The sequence below is a fragment of the Dermacentor silvarum genome, chromosome 1, assembly GCF_013339745.2.
Source record: "Dermacentor silvarum isolate Dsil-2018 chromosome 1, BIME_Dsil_1.4, whole genome shotgun sequence".
NCBI lineage: Eukaryota > Metazoa > Arthropoda > Arachnida > Ixodida > Ixodidae > Dermacentor > Dermacentor silvarum.
Window position 1 is genome coordinate 299,564,059 of NC_051154.1, and position 22,546 is coordinate 299,586,604.

Genomic DNA, 22,546 nt, shown 5'->3' on the forward strand with positions numbered 1-22,546 from the left:
GCCGAGAGGTTGCGGTGTTGTTGGCGTTGCGAGAGGGCTCAAGCGTTGCGCTCGCAGCTCTAGCTTGGAGTTCCAATGAATGTTTAACGTCACTTGTGTGTTTGTTGTTCTACATGAAGTCTGAATCAGACTGACGGTAGTTGTACGGCCTCATCTGGCGTGTTGGCACCATACTGTCTGCACTACTGTGTGGTTCTGAGCGCATTGGGCTATGAGCGCCGTTGTAGTGGAGGGATACACATTGTACTTTCGTGCGCCGCATTGTCAAGATTATTTTCCTCCCATTCTCTTCATTTCTAGGCTCCCGTCTCGCCGAGTGGCCAATCCCGGCGATGAGGTCCGGCTTCGCGCGAGCCAACGATGGAAGGCAATAAAAAAGAAAACATTAAAGGATTCTCACAAAATACGGCTTCAGGGGTAAATTGAAGTACGCTTAAATAGGAGTGTACACGAGTTTTTTTGCACTCCTCCTACATCCGAACGCAGCGGCGACTTCACCTCGCGCTCACGTGTATATAACGCCTCTGTGCCACCGCGGCGATTTTCCGGGTTACATTCCCGATTAATCTTTCGGACGCGAATGGGGCTTGCAGATTGCTTTTTGGTTGTATATAACGTGCGTGCGGAGTACGCAGGGAAAATGTTCCTTGCGTATTCGCAAAATCTACTTGAGACCACAATAGTTCTTAGTCGACCGTGGCTTAAAAGGACTTGTCAGTCACTCGCGACAAGAAAGCAGCTAAAAAAACGCGCGTGGTCAACGTACCGACAATACGGACATCTGCAGGCACGCGTTGTCGGCGAGTCCCAGGTCGGTGAAGACGAAGAGTGGCAGCAGCGCTGTGATGGGCGCCGGAAGAGTCTCTGTCAGCAATAGGATGGACACCGTGGAGATGCAGAAACCACAGCGAGACTCCTGCGTGAGCACCAAGTAATGCTTTTGATTTGACTAATTATGGATTTATTTAAAAAAGTGATGCGGTTTCACGTGCCACAAGCACAATATTATTTTGAGGCACACCCGATTAATTTTGACCACCACCAGCGGAATGCGGCCGCTACGGACGGGATCGAACTCACGACCTCGTGCTCAGCAGTGCAACGCCATATCCACTGAGCTATCGAGGAGGGCAATCATGATTAATTAATTCTTATGTTCCAAACCTACATTGAAATATTGAGCCATGGCGCCTTATAAAGGAGAATACGTTCCGACTCCTTGGGGGTTCTTCGAATGCCAGAGTGTACTTGAGCACAAACAAACTGCAATCAACCGCTCATGGTACATTGAGTACGCATGGCATCGCCTCCACCATAGTGAAGCAGCTTTGATAGAAAGTATTTTGCTGATGAAACTACTGCTGGCCGGTGTCAAGTCACTTTCGTGCCCAATTCTGCTAGTTTTATAGTAGGCCCAGTACAGCTATACCCAAAGCGACCAGAGATGCCACTGTTCATCTCGAACAGCCAACGTAAGTGTAAAATATGTAGATAAAATTTAGCTCTTCTCAGATGAGAATAGTCGCCCCGCAATTCTCGCATCAGCTCTCCCTGGCGTCACATATTTCGACAACACGTCTGCTCGGAGCCAGTTAACTGGTAACCACTGTAAAAGCATTACGCCGAATACAAAAGCAAGCAAAACCTCAACTTCGTGGCCGTTCAAAACTTCCAGGGCGTAAGAAGGACCAAAATACGTGAAAATACCTGTGGAAATCCATGTCGTACAGCTTTGACGTCATCGATGCCGCAGTCAGGGCGATAAATTAAGAAACCAAAAATCCGCATCTCGTTTTCTCCGCTAATAACCAACCTTGTCCCCCATTATCAATGCTTTGATTGTTCGTTTTGAATGCCTTGATCATGATTTCTTCAATCATCAGTATAAGCTGATCTGAGGCTGTACTATATAAATATGCAGCAGCCAGGGCACGCTGACTTTCGCGTGGCTGTATGTTTCTGGCACAAGAGTCCGAATCTCGCGTTTCAATTTGTTCGTCTCTCCTGGCGCGCACGTTATTCTGTCGAAGGTGTAAACGCAGCGCACTCGTGGATACATGGACGGATAGTGAGTCAGACCAACACGATTGCTTGCCTCATTTAGAGTTCGTTCATTTACTGCAAGTACGACATTAATGACCAACCAACCAGCCCACAAATATCTGTTATACCAGTTGAAGCTGTTTCAATTCTCTCATAAAGCTTGCAGCCCATCCACTACGTGGTGCTACTTGGGGTGCGCGCTTAGCTAGATTGCGTAAATGTCACAACGAGAGACACGGTCACACTTGTGCAAAACATCACAACAGTGCATCAATTATTTTGACACTGTCTGATGAAGGCAGTGTCAAGTGTAAAAAATGCACTTGATATTCAGTAGTATTTTGACAAACTATACTGAAGGCAATAAAATGTCAGTAGAAAATCAACATATTTTCTATTACGAATTATAAAGGCCAAACTACACGTACACTTGCCGGCGCGCGAAAGCTCGCGCCCACGTGCCTTGCGTTTACCGCGCCTCGCGGCTAATGGCGGTTTGACACTACAAGATGTGCACCAGCGCGCACCCACTTAGCTGACTATTTCCGTCTTGGTAGACATTGTTTAGTATTTTTGTGAGGCAGTCAGAGCGCCAGAGCACCGATTTTTTTCTGGCGAAGATATCTGTGCTCTCGCCGCACTTCGACGTGTACGATCTGTCCCGCACTCTCTGCGCATGCGTAGGCGCGCGGGCGCGAGCTTTCGCGCGCCGGCGTTATAATTTGGCCTTAAAAGGCATGCTTGCGCGCACCTTGCTGCCTTCGAAGAGAAGTGGACTAAGCAGGATCGGAGAGCCGACGCCCAGGCATGTCAGAAACTTGCTGTAAGATGTGCCGAATTTATGGCGCCTCGGGCTAGAAGGAGCGGACAAGGTCATGTTCCTGCGTCCAAGTTATTCACAATGTATAATGAATGTCGTTCCAAACTAAAATGTGCACGTATGCACTAAAACCATTCATATACGCGAAATCTAAACAATATGAACAAGCTTCTTGCGCTCCTAGCAATTAAAAAGTTCACATCAACCGCTTTTTCTTGTCTTGGCCGCCACTTAAAGCCATATATCAAGCATGGATCTGTTGTTACGCTCTCTTTATCTTTCAGTGACTTATTTGTGGGTCAACAGCAAGATTCATGCAGTGTTTAGTTTTCGGAAATAATTTATTCGGATGCCTCTAACTGTGCTTGCTTACTTACTCCGATTTAAGTGACATCATTTGGTTGAAATACTAACAGTTGGTTGCTAATTTTAATGATTTATGCACACACAATGCAAAGGCTCTTCATGTGAGAATAGACAACTAGTGATAGCATAAACTCTGCTTCTTTCGTGTATAGTTCAACAGGTTACCCCTTAAAATTGTGGCCCGCATTCACGTCGTACAAACCAGCACTAGGGATGGGATTTCTGGGGTCACCTGAGTCACGGTCACTTTCAAAAGGCATCGACTCTCTACCGTGTTTCTTTTTTTTCTTCTTTTTTTACAGCGAAGCTGGATATGCCAAGTTCCCAGCGGATCGATGTCCGTAGATCGAGAACGTGGGCCGATCCCGAATATAGTACAATGCCGTGGCCGAGCTGCGGTGGAGGTGAAGCAGGCTTCAAGTACTCCGCCAACTTGTAAAAATAAATTTAATATCTTGGATCCAAATACAACCTGTATAAGATATTTAACTGATACTATACTTTGTCCCGCGTCGGCCATGTCTATGTTCGCACCATACACGTGTACGCCATCCCGCGCATTCAAACTAGTGCAGGCCTACCAATCTGAGTGTATTCTGTCTCCTGACGTCATACTCTACATAGACTGCTTTCCTCAGTTCTGCTCTGATTGTGAAATGGGTCGGCTGCGCGTTCTACGGTCCGAAGAAGAACAGCGTGCCTACCAAGAACGACGGCGTGAACCGGAAAGGGAATGGACGCGGCGGCAGCGGCGGCGGCGGAAGGAGATCACCGACGATGAGCGGGCCGCGGACGCCAAGTGTAAGCGTGCTGCCCACCAGGACCGGGAAGAGGAAAGAAATGCGAACCGTCCATGCGGCCCCGATCCCCCAAACTTGGAATGCTTCATCGGAGCAACGGTCAATCACCACATACACAGCTTCGCTGGTCAACCACCTTCACAGAGTGGAATGACACTGAATTTTTTGTGTGTGTTCTTATCTCAAGCGCAGTAGTAATCGCACCCAAGACGTCATTTCATGAAAGGCGCATCGAATGCCGATGTGGTAGTAGGAAGCGTTACAGCATCTAGAGTGCGAATCGCCCAGAATGCTTTCACTGTACAGTTATTTCTGTCATTTTGCGTCGACGCATGACAGCATGTCATCTGCAAAGCATGGATATCCGGGTGTCGTTAGTGCTCAGGTAAACTAAAGGTAAAGGAAGGATGTTGCGTGCGTTCCGGAACGTTCAGTTCGGCATGGTGCGCTTTTTTGTGGTTATACGCTTATGGCGGTACCACGTAGTAATGGCTGGCTCACAGTTTCAATACATGGTGAATTGTCAGATTCCGGTGACTAGTTCATGCCAGCAGAAGTACCGAATTTCATTTTGCTGACAGCTTCAGGACGAACTGCGACGAACTTGAACAGCGTTCTACAAGCGCTCATCTTCAAGTAGGAATGAAGCCGGTCCACGCTTTTCAATAAAAAAAATAATTATGGGGTTTAACGGGCAAAACCAGGATCTAATTTTGAGGCACGCCGTAGTGGGGGACTTCAGAATAATTTGAACCATCTGGGGTGGTTTAACGTGCACCTAAATCTAAGTACAAGTGTGTATCGCATTTCGCCCCACCGAAATGCTGCCGACATGGTCAGGATTTGATCCCGTGACCTCGTGCTTAGCAACCCAACACTATAGCCACTAAGGAACCATGGCGGGCACCACGCTTTCCAATGATCTTCTTGGGTACAGAGAACAGCAGAGACCACTTTCCATGGACTCCAGATAATTTAACCCGCAAGTAATCACAAACGGCTAGGCTCCTTGGCACAGGGTTTTTTCGTCGGTGTAAATCTTTGAGCTAAGTTGCTTTTTCATTACATATGTTCTTGCAAAAGCTCGAACATCCTCGTCGGGTTCGAGCTGAAGCATTCTTCGGGCAGTCCTACTATGTCAAGTCTAGTTCGAGGCTTGCGTCCGTGAAAAAGAAAAGCGGGTGCAATTCCAGTGGCCTTGTGTGGCGTACAGCGATACGTTTGCAGGTAATCACGCATCAGTGTATTTATCTCCCATTGTTCGAAGACGGTCATAGGGATATATGACTTCAAGACCCCGTTAAATCTGTCCACCAACCCGTAAGCTTGCGGATGATACACAGAGGAGTTGTAGTGAGTTATGCCACGTTCCGTGAGGAATTCAAAATTTGTAGAGGAAAAGCATGGATCATAATCGCATACAAGGTAACGTAGGTATCCTTCTTGCGCGAAAAGTTCAAGTAGGAATTTCTTCTAAGTGGACGTGGTCACGTTTCTTACGAAGGCCCCCTCTGGCCACTTGTAGTAGTAGTCAATGACTGTAATGGCAAAGCGGCAGTCGGCTGAAGTTTATGTGAAGGGACCCACGATGTCGATAGTAATAATTTTCCAGGCTTTTTCGGGAAGAGCGACCGGTTGCATTGCAGCTGCAGAGGGGCGGGCCAATTTGGCACATGACTTGCAACTCACACACATGCACACAAGTTCTTCAAGGTGACTTGTGGCTTCTGATCCATGCATGACCACCAATCGAACTCACGAAGACGAGCTTTGGCGACGGTTTGAAGTGATTTTCTGTTCTTCTGCTGAAGCACAGCGCCTAGGCCATATCCTGGGCATCAGGAATAGCATAAATGGGTAAATCAGAATCAAAAAGATGGAGAACATCACAAGATGTCAGTAGAACTTCCAGATGCTTCAGACTGCTCTCTGCCGCTGGGGTCCAAGTGAAAGGCAGATTGCCTCGAAGGAGGGCACGCATTAGTTGTACGAAAGCTGAAAAGTGCGGGATGTACTTGGAGTAGAAGCCCGCTAGTCTCAGCAGCGGGCGAAGCTCGTTGATTTTGACAGCTGCTGAAACATTGGCTATCGCTCCAACGAATGATGTCAGTGGAAATAATCCTTCGGGGCTGACAATATGTCCTAGAAACGTCAACTCTGTAACGTCAAAAACACATCTGTGATTGAGCTGCAGCCAGCATCAGATAACCGTTTCAAAACCACCCGCAGAATGTAAAGATGACCCACCCCATAGCGAACGCACAGGATGATGTCGTCGATGTAAAAATATAACACATTTGAATCCTTTCAGGGTCAGATGCATCATTTTCTGAAGTGCTGGTGGTGCCGAAGCCAGTCCGAAGCAAACCCTCTTGAAGCGAAAGAGCCCGACATGCGTTCTAACGTGGTAAGATCACGGCTCTTCGGACTAGTGGTAACTGATGGTATGCAGAAGCTAAATCTAGCTTAGAGGATCGTTGTGCGCCAGCCAAGCTGTTCAAAAGTTCATCAGTATGTGGTAGTAGAAAGCTGTCGACTACGATAGCTTTGTTTGACTCTCATAGGTCTACGCAGATGCGAATCAAGCTATATTTTTTTTCGGGGGGGGGGGGGGGGAGGGCTACAGGAGGTGAAAACCACTCTGAGGAGTCGACGGGCTCAATGCTGTCATGAGCTTCCAATTTCTATAATTCTGCTGAGACCTGTTCGGTGAAGGCCGAGTTGCAGCCGTCTAAGCTTGCCTTCCGACGTCTGGTAGGTAGCACGGAGGCGCCCGATGCCACCATGTAGTTCGGCGACGCCTGGATCCACTGCTCCCGTGGAATTTTCGGGTGTCCTAGCGAAAGCAGGAGCGGTGGCGGTGGTTGAAGCCACGAAATGCTAATTGTAGCAGATGGTACGCAGCAGCTGAAGGTACCAATGAGTATATCGATATGTACAATCCTCGTGCTTGTCGCTTCAGACATTCTTGTGGCGGTATTTATTCCGCTTTATCTCTCAGAATTTCCAAGTGATCATAGTTTTTAAACACAGCAAGGGGATGAGTCTCTGCATAAACGCATAATCACTGCGAATTGTTGCATTAATAATGTAATGTTTAGTTTGGAAAATCAAATTGAAAAGTCTCACATTCGTTTGAAGCAGGAAGGGCGAAGTCGAGGCAACTTCGCGTATACTGCATACCTGTTATTCTCATGATGGCTGAATCACCATATACTTGCAGCTCTTGCAGATACTTGCACCGTAGCTCCCTCTAGTGTTTTTTTTAGGAAATTATAAGCCATGATCGCGGGCGTGCGTATCCTACGTATAATTCAGCGTGAAGACCGTGACCTTTGCTGGGCGTCGGTCGTCTGGCAGCCTATGCGCAATAATACAGCTGTTTTGAACGAGCGCAGTATGCCTATAAGTATACAAAACGCTAAAGTATAAGTCGGAGCTCATCGCTCCTGTATACTTCAGACAAGTCTGCAGAGGGTTGTACGCTCAATCGCCCTTTACGCGGCCAAAGCTTTTTGGGGTCATTTTCACACGAAAGAAGACAAAGGCTACTACTAGTATTAAAGGCTAAGTTAAGCACGTTCTGTCTCATTGAAAGTCACCGCGGCCGGTGCTCACTAAAGCGCGAAAGGAACATAGATTAGTAACCTGGAATATATCCCGCAGTGACAGGATAACTACAGTTAGATGAAGTGTTTTGGAAAGAAACGCATATACAATTTGAATAGCATTGCTTGGAGCGGACTTATTCTAAAAGCAAGCTGCAACTCGCCCCTAATATAGATCAAGATTTAGGATCTTGGACAAGAAATGTAGTTCGCTTTCTAAATCTCTACCGTGATGTGCTTCAAAGAGCAAATGCATAATAGGAATGCGCGATTCACCTGGTGACACCAGCGGCGTGCGTACCTGTACGGTCAAGTCGTCAGCGGAGTGAGAAGGGGGCTTTTAGAGAAACGTTCTTTCCAGGCGTGCGAGGACCGAGGATGACACGCTGCAATTTGGGAGAGGAAATCCGCTGCCTAGTACGTGTGCGAGCAAACCGACACGGAAGAATGCCGCTATTCTTCTTCCTCATCTTCGGCCCCTTCTGCAGCATTCAACCCCCTTTTCTAGCGGCAAGGCTCGATGATGTGAATAGGGATTACAGAACGCCTGGTGGTGGCGCTTGTCAAACCATGATATGTATCGCGGAACCAGAGAGGGAATCACACGAGAAGGAAAGAAACACTTCTATGGTTGCAGTTTCTTTATCTATGGTGTCGTATCAACTTGTCGATACGTCTTCTTTCCCGCAGGACGTAGTGAATTGCTTCTGTAAAACGCAGTCACTTCTCTTGTGCCGGAGGTAGAGAGAGAGAAAAAAAAGTTTAATTATACGAAATGCAGAGACGTCGGCCGGAGGTGCATTCCTCTAGCCAGCTACTTTGCACTAGGGAAAGGGCAAGAGAGAAAGAAAGAGGAGCAAGATGGGTGACGATGACGACAAAAGGAGGATGCAAAACGGATAACAAGCAATTAGCTGTGCTCAAACAATAGAGTCCCAACCCATACTTTTTAATAAGTCAAGTAAGGCCACGGCCTATGAAAGCTCTATTTAACGTCATGCCAAGGCCTAAAATAACGCACTCCAACAACGGCGGCATATCGAGGCGCGCAAGATTATTAACTCAAGTCCTGTCACTGTTCCTTGTACTGAGGGCAATAACCAGTGGCAAACGTGGGATGCGTGAACGGTGGCTTCAGTACAGAGGTGGCATTCTCGTTACTAGCGTACTTGCGCTTGTGCCCCCTATATGACTCATCTTCTTTCTGGGGTTTTACATGCGAAACCAGTTCTGATTATGAGGCACGCCATAGTGGAGGGCTCCGGGTTAATTTTGACCATCTGGCCGGGGTTCTTTAACGTGCACTACAACGCAAGCACACGATCGTATTTGCATTTCGCCTCTATCGAAATGCGGCCGCCGCGGCCGGGATTCGATCCCGCTGCCTCGTGCTCAGCAGCGCAAGGCCTTAGCTGACTGAGCCACCCCGGTGGGTATATATGTCTGACTCATCTGAGTCCTCCTGTAGGCAGCACTACTTGGGGGAGAAGAGCAGGCTAGTATGAGCTACCAGGCCACTACCAGACGGATCTAGCCTTGCAATGGCCATGCGGTCAGTCCCTCCACCCGTGCTTTTATTTTAACGTGTATGGGGCTAAATGTGCCACATGATTAAATCTGACGTAAGGATGTCAATAACACAACTAAGAGGGGTAAACCAGGTGACGAGACGGAGCGAAAGTAGGCTGCCTTCATTTCGCAAACTTCACCCCCTATACCCACTAAGCAGTCCAGTTATACCCTGCACAAGTGATTGGTGACCATAGATGGTTTGCATTGCCGTCATTGTGACCGTTATGTTTGCGTACTAGCATGGTGAGAAGCTCTGTAAATAAGAAAACCACGTTAGCGCATGCCAGGACGCGTTCCTATATATTGAAGTGGTGGCATGGCGCGGGTTTTCTGGCACAGACGCAAGCGGTATTCCGGTGTCGTCTATATAAAAATGACGGCAGGTTACTCGCGTCAGTAAATAGGATGCACTTACACCATTTTGACCGTCATGTTAGGGTACTATATACACTCGAACCTCGTTATAACGAAGTTGAAGGGGGGGGGGGGGGGGCGACATTACTACGTAATAACTCGTTAAATACATTATTGTTCTATTTTGATGGTCTTTCGCATTCGCTTTCCATTTGCCTCTTCGCGGTCGAGTACCACGTGGCACAGAACAAACCACTCCGCTGTGTGATCGAAGGGACAAGTGAACTTCGGCTTCTGACCTCTGAGATTGCACCGATGCCAATGCGATCTCGCAGGCCACGCCCAACTCGTCCGGCGAGCCGCAGCGACAGGAGAAGTGAGTGCACGGCCTGCGAATGGCCCCGAAACTGCGCCGGGGAGATCTTGGAGGCCACCCCCAGCTGCGCCAGCCTGCGTGGCGCACCGCGCACTAGAAGTGAATGTTGTATCTTTCGCACCACTTTCACAGCTATAGGCTCGTGCAAGAGAGAGATGTCATTGGAGAAGTGCGATAGTGAGCTGCTCCTTGTGCGCAGGTGCGAAGCTACGCGCGGCAGTGAGAAAGACCAGTGTTGCTCGACGACGTATCCGACGGAAGGACGCGGGAGCTTTGAACTGGCGCGGCGAACGAGTGCCGAAGCCCGCGGAAAGCGACGTACTCGGCGCGCAATGGTCGGGTATTTTTGTTTCGGAGACAAATCTGCGCTCCGTTTCAGACATCAGGTGAAACGCAGTGCATGCTACGCAACACGTTCGGTGACGAAAATTTATCACTCCGCACCTTCCATCCATGCTTCACTGCGCGCCTACGCCGTTTGCTCGCGCGAGCATCCAAGTGAAGCTGCCACGACGAAATGGCAATAAAAAATGAAAGAAAGAGACGACAAGGAAAAGGAAAGGAACAACGAAAAACAATTTGATCTAAAACAATCCATTAGTAGCCATATACCACAGTCTGATTCCGGCCACGGCGGCCGCATTTAGATGGGGTGAAATGCGAGAAGACCCGTGTACTCAGATTTAGATCACGTTAAAAAACCCCAAGTGGTCTAAATTATTCCGGAGTCCCCTACTGCGGCGTGCCTCATAATCAGATCGTGGTTCTGGCACTTAAAACCCCATAATTTAATTTAATTTAACAGTTATTCGTTTGCTTCGAAGAATTAAAACTTTTTAGGTCACTGTAGAGCCTATATAAAGAACAGTTTCTCACGATTGCCAAGTGGGGACGCTGCCATTGCACAAAGTCCCTCTAGCCTCCACAGCGTTGCACATGATGTCTGAAACGGAGTATAGCACGTCCGGACAATTTCACGTCATTAAAACGAGGTTTTAAATGCATGGACTTCTAGGGTACTTCAACAGGAATTTCATTTACTTCGTTATATTCATTATCATCTTCAGTCACGGCGTACACATTTGTGTACGCGACTTATTTTCGCAATTTCTCTGCAGTGGTGTCAAGGAATAGATCGAGAACATTAAGCTTATAATAACTTGAAAATTCCGTTTACCTAATGCACCTCCATTTTATTTCTGAGTGCAATGTGTCACTATAGACGACCACTTTGGTGAAGGCACTACCGTGTTTGACGGGCTGTTCGACGTGAAGCGGTTTGGTAGCAGCTGTGAAATAACTTTTTTTTCCTTTCTAGTAATGCTTGCAGCGAATAATTAAATTGTGTATGTAATTCGAGCGGTTTACTAAATTTATTTTATGAAGAAACGTAGTATGACTGACTGATCACTAAGCAGATATTCGATAACTCTATAATTATAATGACTCATCATAATATGCACAAGGAGTCCTTCCACTACCTAGATTTGCTTTCAATGGAGCATGCAGTACCTTGGCATAAATATTTGTAAATTTCATACATTTATCGAAAGTCTATCATAATTCGTGACTGAAGGGGTTATTTCATTATATTCCGTTTCACTATAACGAGGTTCAAGTGTATACAGTAAACTCTCAGTTGTACGAATGTCGGTTTAACGAATATTTCAAAATAACGAACTTTGAGAAAATCCCAGCTGGTTTTTCTATGCATTCTATGCAAAATACTTCAGTTAAACGAATTTCTGAATAGCGATCCAGCTGGTGACAGAGGTCTGTCACCAGCTGGATGTTGACAGCGAAACTTCGTTTGAAGACTATGTGCAGTGTGTCAGTGAGCTCGTTAGTTGCGGTGAACTATCAGATCTGCAAATTGTTTCGAGTGTTCGTCCCAAAGAATAAGAATGCGACGAGGAAGATGCAATGGCAGATGCAAATTCAAATTCTGCATCTCTAGCCGAGGCTGTAGGATGCCTTGGAAAGCTGAGACACATCGTGTCTCAGCAACAAGCTGTGCCAGATTAAGTGCACAAAAACATAGACTCTCTGGACGACTTTGTTACTTCTTGCGCTTTAAGAGCACCAGTGCAAATTAAAATTAGAATTTTTTTCAGAATGAGATAAGTAGCAGCGTAAGCGTTACGGTCCATAAACCATAACTCCACAAATTGCATTTCACACTTTGTCTCGATGCCTGCTGTGCCCTATGATGTTCCATAGTCTAGTGAATATTCAGTTTAGTGAACTTTCAGTTAAGTCAACAATTTACTTGGGTCCCTTGAAGTTCACTGTATACGTATATAGCACGTTGAGAAGCTGCGTTAGTGACATCACGTGAAAACTATCTGTTAGCAATAGCATATGTTTTAGTATATGCAATAACAGCAAGACTATATTAACATACCTGTGGGCACGGCACGTAACAACTTTGAATTCAAAATGCAAAAAGGTAAGGCGTGCAGACACGGACACAAGAGAAGTGGACAACACGAACTTCTCTTGTGTCCGTGTCTGCACGCCTTACCTTTTTGCATTATGAATTCTTACCAACTAGCTCAGCTTTCTGTCCTTCGAATTAAAGCTGCCAGTTTGGACCACATTGTGCCTTATAGTTTGAAACTAAGTGCTTTGAGAGACTGTACTTTTGCAAAATAACTATGACGCAGACCGATTTAAGAGAGCGATTCAGGTGTCACACTTTTCTGTCAGCCAAGTCGCTTCGGTTTTCAGCCCAGTGGACGTCAGAAGACATGCCGTGATAGCTTTGCTCAATCATGTTGCTGAGAATTGAGGACACGTGGCGCCTCTTTTCGCTACACTTGTACTCCTGCACATGTCGCCTTAAGCGCGTGGGGCAGTACTGTTGGTGTTGATGCATTCCCAAAGCTCCTTTTGCGTGCGTGCGTGTGTGTGTGTGTGTGTGTGAGTGTGCGTGTGCGTGTGTGTGTGTGTGTGTGTGTGTGTGTGCGTGTGTGTGTGTGTGTGTGTGTGTGTGTGTGTGTGTGTGTGTGTGTGTGTGTGTGTGTGTGTGTGTGTGTGTGTGTGTGTGTGTGTGTGTGTGTGTGTGTGTGTGCGTGTGTGTCTGTGTGTGTGTGTGTCGCAGCTATTCTTCAAAAGCATGTTTAGTATCTTGAGCATTTACATCTGGTGCGCATTGAAAGTAGTCAAGAATACGCGATTCCTTGCGCAAACAGTCCTTCAATTCTATAGCTTGGCCTTTCAGCCAGCTATCGCAGCAACTGCCGCATATAAAGTTCGGTTTCAACAGGACTCACTTTGGCAGATAGCGAGAAGACAGTTCGACAACGCGAAGATTGCGAAGTCACTTTTCTTTTCTACTACGGCAGCACATAAAAGAGCTCGTAACCTTGATTTGCCGTGGCCATTCCGTCATGGCGTCGCGTCAAGCCGCCTCATCCCCAGCTCCACACTAGGCGAAGAAACGAACACTTTGCCCCCCGCTGTGGCTGCAATTCTTGCACCTGCTGCAATTAGGAGACGGTCGCACTCACCACGGAGCTACTGGCGATTTGTGTGTGGCATTGTGCGACGCGCACACTCTCAGAGCAGTGACGTCAGTGCATGTATTTCAGAGGCTATAGCAGGCCACCGGAAACGACGCCATAGCAAAGAAGCAGTTATTCTTGAGGAAATGGCTATGTCCAGTGTAAGGGCCTTTTGCTGTCGCTGTAAATATGCTTCAGGGTCGGAATAATCGCTTGCAGTTTGCTGATTTCTTGCGTTTGTGGCACCAGTCGGAGCTATAGAAAGGGCGTTCCGCGCAGCTGAGCATTTCGTAGTTCTGCGCGGACTGCGATAGCGTCACTGGTGCGGTGCTGCGGTGCCCCAAATAGCTCGTTCGTAATTCTACGGCCTGATGGACCGTAAATGCCCACTTATCCCTACATCACGTGCGCTCCACATCCTATCTGTGATACATATATGTCGTACCTAGAGGGCGATCAGAAATTTCACGGCGTCTGATCTGGTTTGTAAGGTTGCCAACACCGAAGTGGCTACGTATATGGCGTGGTCCGCACATACATTCAAGCGGCACACTCAGACGCGCCACGTTTCACACAAATGGGTTACACGTTTCTAATGGCGTCAGTTAACTTGTTTCCGCTGCTTTTGTCTTAGCAACGTAGCAGCGGCGCGTGTGTTATCTATTACGTGACGCTCAATCTCACGTTAATTGCAGCTAGTACCATCGACCGCAATGGATATATATTGCGTTACGGGCTTCGCGTCGTCATGCATTGCTTTTGCTTGGTTCGGGGTGCACATCTTACTGCCTGGCCAAGATTTACTTAATAAAGTTCGGAACTTGCGACAACCTACGGCGAAATACTTATCTTGAGTGTCGGCCCATATGCAGGTAGAATGGCTAGTGTGTCATTGTGAATTCAAATGGTTGGGCAAGCACAATTTTTGGCACCCGCAAGATCTTTGATGTCCGGGTTTCTACCGACTGCGCAGACATAAAAATAACTACTAGAACGGTACTTTGTTTACAGCGCCACTTATCGGATGGAACATATCGATCTAAAGGAGCTGAGAGTGTAAAGAAGACGAGTGGTTGGAAGTTGCATCGCATCACGAGCGACGTGTGCATCCAAATTCGACTTCGTTTGCGAATTCAAATGAAGTGAATCACGTGAAGCGGCTATGCGAGACAACTGAATTGTGGCTGCGGTTACTTAGGCACATTTTCTATTCACAGAAGGAACCAGCATGAGCCGGACCAGAGCAAGGCGCAGGAACGCATACCACGTCGTCTGGCGACAGGCCAGCCAACGGGATATCTGACTCTCTCTCTCTCTCTTTTTTTTCAACGCTGCCTATTTCGAGCTTTACCAGCCCGCAACTTTTTTGTATCTTCTTTCATGCATGTCTCTGCGTTAGCCTTGACATACTAAAAATGCTGGTAAACCGAGGCGCTCATTCAAAGCTACAAGGGTCTCCTCAGAACTACGTTCGCTGAAATCTTCTTTGAAGCCTAGGCTTCGCGCGTCGCTGCTAGCCACGTGCGTAAGCAGCCAAGACAAACAGGCATTTGGGGCCAAGTTTCCGTCTGACGCCGATGCAACACAAATTCTTTAAAGTCAAGAGCTCGAGTATGCGAACTTGAAACAAGCGTGTTCCAAGCATCAGTGATGCCTAATTGTGATGACGAAAAGCGCAAATACAAATTTTGTGGCAGTGTCGGGAGCTCATTTCACCGACTACAATATCACTGACTACAGCTCCTTCTGTTTTCTTCATGTTCACCCACTTTGTTACATAATAGGCACCATCTTACCATTATGCAATCATCACAATCTTTATATGTACGAGATCCTCTGTCTTTGAAAAGAGTGCCAACGTCTTACCTGTTTGGGTACAATCGGTTCACAAGGTCTCTCGCAAGACCATCATCGCCAATAGGTCACGCATGACCCTACAGGTAATAGTGGGGCTGTGGACGTCAATAAGGATACGTGATTGCTCTTTTTTCGGGAAACTGCTGGTGCACTATGTTAGAGTGCACGTTGTTCTCCAACGCGTGAGCGAGTATGCTATGCGTCTTTCTTCAAGTGACCGATGCTCGTAAAGATCCCCCCATAAGGTAAGCAAACCTTGCATTTCGCGAGACGGCTCAACATTCACAGCGGGCTTCGGCTTCTCGAATTCTCAGGACCTGAACCAGTTTCGAGATATTAATTTTCAAAGTGTCCGATGAAATGCATGGGAGTTCCAGTAAACGTTTTGAGGAAAACGCTGTTTTATGCATTGCAGCACAAAGTTAACAGGAACGCCTACGCATTTCGTCGGACACTTTGAAAATTAATATCTCGAAACTGGTTCAGTCCTGAGAATTCGTTCCAAGTGGATACGCCTTGCGAACTCAGCGGCTATAATTAGTAAATTAATAGGTGCCATAAAATAATTAATCGTTTTCATTTCTCGGGGAATTAATGGCCGCCTCGTCGAGTTGTTTAGATCAAGGATTATAATTGTGCTATCTGCCACAGGCAATTAAAAAAAATTGGTGCAGCTAAAATGAAAGACCCTGTATTGTTTAAGCTCGGTGCTGTTTGATGGATCAGCTTCCAAGCATCCGCGAATCATTGCGCGTCCTGCCGGCGAAATATTATGCACAGTAAGCCTTGCACTCATTCGTTCAATATCAGTTGGAATTAACATTTGCAGGTACATGGTGGACCAATCTACGGCCGATAAGAACGCAGCATTTACTGCGGCGATGGGGAGACAATCATTTTGTCCTCTCTGCTTCCAGCCGTTAAAATCTTGCTACCAACTTAACTTAAGTGGTTTCAACTTAGTGCTAGTTTGTAGACAAACTGAAGAGCGTGGTGTCAGCCTGTTCTAGCAGCTAGCACCGCCAGTGCACTGTTCAGGCGCTGTATAATTATTTGTTGAAGGATTGGCGGAGTAGATGAGAGGGAACACCTCCGACTGGAGAGGTGTTCCCTGTCATTCACCTAGCTGTGGAATGCTCCATGCCGTGTTTTTCTCTTCACATTTTTTTATAAAAGTATCGAAAAGCACTTCGGCATTAGTTCGGTGGACATCGAAAATACTAGGGTAGTGATAGAATAAAAGATGTCACCAGGAAAACAAAATGTGTGCATTTCGGCAAAACGCCTATTGGTGGAAAAGGTGCAATTCCTAAAAACTTCACTAAAACAACATTTTCTAGCGACGGAAGGGGGTACAAAGCACACTTGAGGGTAAAATTTTTGTTAGTGTGTACTTGATAGGTAAATGGTGCCCGTCACCATAAAACTTCGTTAAAGGGGCCCTGAATCACTTTTTACCGAAGTGGAGAAAATCATTTGAATTGAAAATAGGCTATTTCAGAAAAACTTTGCCGCAAAAGTACTTCAATGCGTTCAGTAGAAGCGGAGTTATTGGCAATCACACAAGGCCTCCGCTGTGCTCCCGTTCCTTCCTCAATGCCTTGCACTGCAAAGGCTACGGCGGAGTGGGGTGGGGCCACAACGCTCCACCTTCGAAATGTCCCCGTGGCGCGCAGTTCAAATTTCATTTCGGATGGTAACGTAGACGTCACGACTTCCGATTTTGGTGCCTACGACGCGCTAAACATAAGCCGAACGCGCTTGTCCTCAGCGAGCCGCAGTGCGCTTAACCAGTGGACTTGTGGCGGCACTCCGCGGCGGTAGCGCTGTAGCGACCAATAACAGCCGCGTATGGAAATGCGCTTTATTACGAAATGAAGCACCCAGAAAAGAGCGAGCATGCATCATGGCTTCATGTTGAAACGAGAGCGTTTGAGAGAAAGGTGACTTCGCGCTCCGCTTGCGAGCTCCATGCACCGCGTACGACAGCAAAACTTGGCTGAGATGTTCAGAGCAGCGCATGCTACCCGCGGACTATGTTATTTCACCAAGCCCGAGGGGTGGTTCAGGGCCCCTTTAATTCGCGTCAGTCATTGATTTCACTGCTTCGAGGTTTTCAACGTATGGGATCTCTGAATATGTGTCGGGGTATCGAAAGCACTACGTTAAATTAAAGACATTTAGTTATATCAAGTTTTCGTAAATCGAAGTTTGACTGTATTACGACCTTGTAGAAAGGTGCGCTTTATTTTGTGAGCTTTTTTACTTTCTTCTTTAACTTACGCTGCGTTTCAATGGAAGCCGCACATGCGACGCTGTTCCATAACATTGTGTGTCGGTTCTTGGCGCGGTTCACTTGCCGATCGACTGAAGCAAAATAATAATAAAATAGTCACGTTCAACGAGATTAGGTCTAAATGCTGGTAAACTTGTCACCCGTGAGAAAGTCTAAACAACAAAAGGCTCTTGATTGAATAAATACTTGAACAGTGCTGATAGACCATCACATTACTTCTGAAACAAATTACTTCTAAATAAATTCGCAAATGTGGAGAAACTTTCGTGAGGAGAATATTAACATTTGATTTAATTAGACAGAGCGGGCGTACATATAGACCAGCGTTAAATGTGGTTTTGTGCGTTTAGTAGTCAGGCAGTGGTTTGTGGCATTCATTCGTCAATTTTATGCCCCCACTGTCTATTTACGGTGTGACATTTTAAGAATGAGAGTTGAAGAATTGTGTTGTTGCCGCCATGGCTACATCAGACACGCCAAAAAGAGAAAACGAATTTTAAAGCTTTATTTATGAACGCTCGAGAACTTGCGAAGTGGAGACGGCAAACTGCGTGACCTCGAAGCAAAAAGAGGCTCGATATAAGCTACGTCCAGTTCCACACGAACGGGGGAAAAATAAACACATTTGAGCCTCTTAAGCACTATATCTTAACTGTCACGAACAATGGCTCGTATAAGAGCATTGTATCGGGTTGCTAACCGCGTTGTTGGCAGACTATTGAGAGACGGCGAAATGAAGCGGTGACACATGGCAACAATCATGTCGCCAGGTGCCAAGTTGTATTCTTCTGGTCGCCGTGGCGTTTATCAAAACGTTTCTAGCGTCAGCATTGTTGTCGTTGTTGTAGGTGGTGGTGGTGTTGACAATTTAACTGAAAGCGCAAAAGCATCATTTTTCTTTTGTGCTACTGCACACGTGTTCATTTCCGGTGGGGTACCTGGTCACTGCGGCTTGGCCGGCAACGAGCTGGCTGACGGGGACGAAAGAACCGCTATTCATACAGGCGTCCGAGTAAATATTCCTTACTCCCGGAGCGATGTAAACTCTTTGTTGACTTCGCTCTTGCAAGATTGCGCAGCACATTGCTGGGCTCAATCAGACTATCAGTACAGGCGCCTGCGGGAAATAGACTTTGACAGTACTTTTCGCCTACCAGCTAAAATCAAGCGATGCCAAGCAAGCATGCTTCGCCGGATTCCCCTGGGCGTCGCCTTTACTCGACACTATGCACATCTGATTGGCCGTATGGACAGCCCGAACTGTGAACGCTGCCCAGCGTTGGAGACTCTCCAACATCTGTTATGCGACTGCCCTCTCTAGGCATCACAGCGGAAGAGGCTGGCTTCTACGCTAGCAGGCATTGGCACGCGAACATTGTGGGAAAATAATATTTTGTCCGCAATGTGTGACTGTACAGTAGCATCAATAGCTACAAGGAATGCTCCGGACTACCTGAAGATCACCGGACTAGACGCAAGGCTTTAAGGAAACTACTGTGTTAGTGTATATATGCATCCCTTGCTCCTGTCCTCATCATCATCTTTCATCGCTCTTTTTTGTCCGCTTTCCTTTTCCCCACTGTGCAGAGTAGCAGGCCAGAGCATGCTCGCTTAGGCCGACCTCTCTGCCTTCCTAATAAATTATCTCTCTCTCTTTCTCTTCAAGTTACTATAGCCATCACCGACCTCCTCACGCAAACTGCCGCATTAAGAAAGCAAACTATACGCTACGACTCACTTTGAATTCCTGTTAGTATGCACAGACCTGGATCACAATGAGCTATACCGGTGTTTAAGTAATGAATGGCTACTGGATAGGGGAATATATATATATATATATATATATATATATATATTGCAACGTGATTTATTCACGTGTAAACGTCAATGAATGCGAGAAACGTCTGGCGAACGACAAGAAGCGGCAAGGCGACCAGCAGTCAAAATCCGGGCAAGCGCAAGCTCGGGGTGCGTGGTTAGCACCAACACTGTCGCTTGCTTGCTGAATGCTTCGTCGTCGTCTTGTCTTCTTCATTACATTGGCCCCCGGGAAGTAGCATAGCCAACCTGGCGACTTAAGGCGTTGACAGTATAGAGGGGTCATATTAGGGCTTGAGGCGACTCACGTGAACGATTTCTCGACCACGACGACGTAAGTCTTGAGACGGTGTCAAAGGGTCAACGTCATAATTTACTGGAGATGTCCGAGCGAGGATGCGGTAGGGCCCATGATATCGGGCAAATAATTTAGACGAAAGGCCAGGCGTACTCGGAGGAATCCAAAGCCAACCTATGGCACCGGTCGCGTAAGTAGTGAGAAATCGGTCGGTGTCGTGCCTGAGCTTCTGGTGACCTTGGTCCTCGGTTGTCAATGAACGGGCCAATTGTCGACAATCTTCGGCGTACTTGGCGACATCAGAAATTGCAGTGTACTCAGATGAGTCAGGTGTGTAGGGAAGCATAGTGTCCAGCGTGCATGATAGCTCACGTCCGTACAAGAGAAAGAACGGCGAGAATCCTGTAGTCGCGTGCGTAGCAGTGTTGTACGCATATGTGATGAATGGAAGGACGGTGTCCCAATTTGTCTGGTCTGACGCCGTGTACATCGTCAGAACATCCCCCAGAGTGCGATTAAATCGCTCAGTGAGGCCATTAGTTTGCGGATGATATGCACTTGTCATGCGATGAACGATGTTACACTGAACGAGCAAGGCTTCAACTAGCATCAGACAGGAAAACACGTCCCCTGTCGCCTAAAAGCTCACGGGGAGTACCGTGGCGCAGTACGAAGTTGCGTAAGATGAAAAACGCAACGTCTCTTGCAGTGGCTGTAGGCAACAGCCACAGCCACCTCTCGGCGTAACGCGTGAGGTGGTCCACGCCGACAATTATCCACCTATTCCCAGAGGTGATCGAGGGAAGCGGGCCGTATAAGTCGATACCGACGCGGTCGAATGGACGGGCCGGGCAAGGGAGAGGCTGAAGTGTACCGGCCGGGCGTTGAGGTGGAGTCTTGCGCCGCTGACAGGCAGTGCAAGCACGTATGTACTTGCACACAAATGCATACATTCCGCGCCAGTAGAATCGCTGCCGCAGGCGAATTGTAGGTCGTGAGAACGCCGGCGTGAGCGCTTGGTGGGTCAGTGTGGAAAGCAGCGCATATGTCCGTGCGCATGTGGCGAGGTACCACTAGAAGCCACCTCCGGCCATCAGACGCGTAATTCCGGCGATAAAGGAGATCGTCGCGAATAGTGAAATGGGAGGCTTGGCGACGCAGAGTTCTTGAGGCGGGATAAGTGGATGGGTCAATGAGAAAGTCAAGGAGTTGTACAAATTCACGCATCCTTGCGTTGCTCCGACGACATGTCAGCAAAGTCAATCGGCGACAAGCGAGCCGAAGAGGCTGACGGAGAAGCCGTGTCAGACGCTAGCGGCGAGCGGGACAGTGCATCAGCGTCGGAGTGTTTGCGGCCGGATCGGTACACAACACGGATGTCGTAATGTTGCAGGCGAAGCGCCCAACGACCGAGGCGTCCCGAGGGATCTTTCAGCGACGAGAGCCAGCATAGAGCATGATGGTCCGTCACGACGTCGAAAGGGCGGCCATAAAGGTACGGACGAAACTTAGCCAAAGCCCAAATGATAGCGAGGCACTCTTTCTCGGTGACAGAATAGTTACACTCCGCTTTCTTGAGCGTTTGACTCGCGTAGGCAACGACGTATTCTTGGTATCCTGGTGTTTTCTGAGCCAATACCGCACCAAGGCCAACACCACTGGCGTCAGTATGGAGCTCCGTAGGCGCATTAGGGTCAAAGTGACGGAGTATTGGTGGCGACGTTAGTAAGCGCCGTAGCGTTCGAAAAGATTCGTCGCATTCTGTTGACCAAGCAGACAGGGCGTTAGAGGCGGTCAGAAGGTTGGTAAGAGGCGCAATGATGGTAGCAAAGTCGCGCACAAATCGACGAAAATACGAGCACAGCCCAATGATACTTCTAAGTGTTTTCAAGGAATTGGGCTTGGGATATTCGGCTACGGCACGGAGCTTCGCGGGGTCCGGAAGAACTCCCTCCTTGCAGACGATGTGGCCTAGTATCGTCAACTGGCGTGCAGCAAAGTGGCACTTCTTTATGTTAAGTTGAAGGCCAGCAGAGGTGAGGCACGTGAGAATCAAACGAAGACGAACAAGGTGAGTTGTAAAATCGCGAGAAAAAACGACGATATCGTAAAGGTAGCAGAGGCAGGTATTCCACTTGTAGCCACGAAGGATGTTATCCATCATCCGTTCGAAAGTAGCTGGGGCGTTGCACAATCCGAACGGCATCACGTTAAACTCATACAGTCCGTCGGTAGTGACAAAAGCCATCTTAGGTCGGTCAGGGTCGGCCATTGGAACTTGCCAGTAACCCGAGCGCAAATCCAGTGACGAGAAATATTCTGCCCTTGCAAGCAATCGAGAGCATCATCGATGCGGGTCAACGGGTATACATCCTTCCGAGTTATCTTATTGGGGCGGCGGTAGTCAACACAGAATCTGATAGAGCCATCCATTTTATGCACAAGTACAACAGGAGAGGACCAGGGGCTCTGGGATGACTGAATGACACCACGCGTAAGCATATCATCCACTTGTTCATTGATAATACGCCGTTATGCCGCTGAAACTCGGTATGGTCGTTGGCGTAAGGGCGCATGGGAATCGGTGTCAATGTGGTGTGTGACGCTTGTTGTACGACCTAAAGATGGTTGAGCATAATCGAAGGAGGAGCGGAAGTCTCGAAGAAGGGCCAGGAGTTCGCTGCGTTGTGTTGACGGTAGATCGGCAGCAATAGAAGGGTGGAAACTGTCTGGACCCGAAGGTTTGGGAGCAGGTGATGTCATGGCATTCAGTTGAAGATGGGGTTGGTCCTCTGCAAACTAGAGGGAGCGCAGGAGATCGGCACCTTGAAT

General features: G+C 47.6%; 1 protein-coding gene and 1 pseudogene across 1 annotated transcript in view; both read right to left on the bottom strand.

Moving 5' to 3' along the window:
• LOC125942958 (uncharacterized) overlaps positions 1-22,546 on the bottom strand; it is a 773,958-nt gene that overhangs the window by 587,926 nt on the left and 163,486 nt on the right. The window lies entirely within an intron of this gene.
• Positions 3,579-3,749, bottom strand: LOC119437949 (U2 spliceosomal RNA; annotated as a pseudogene).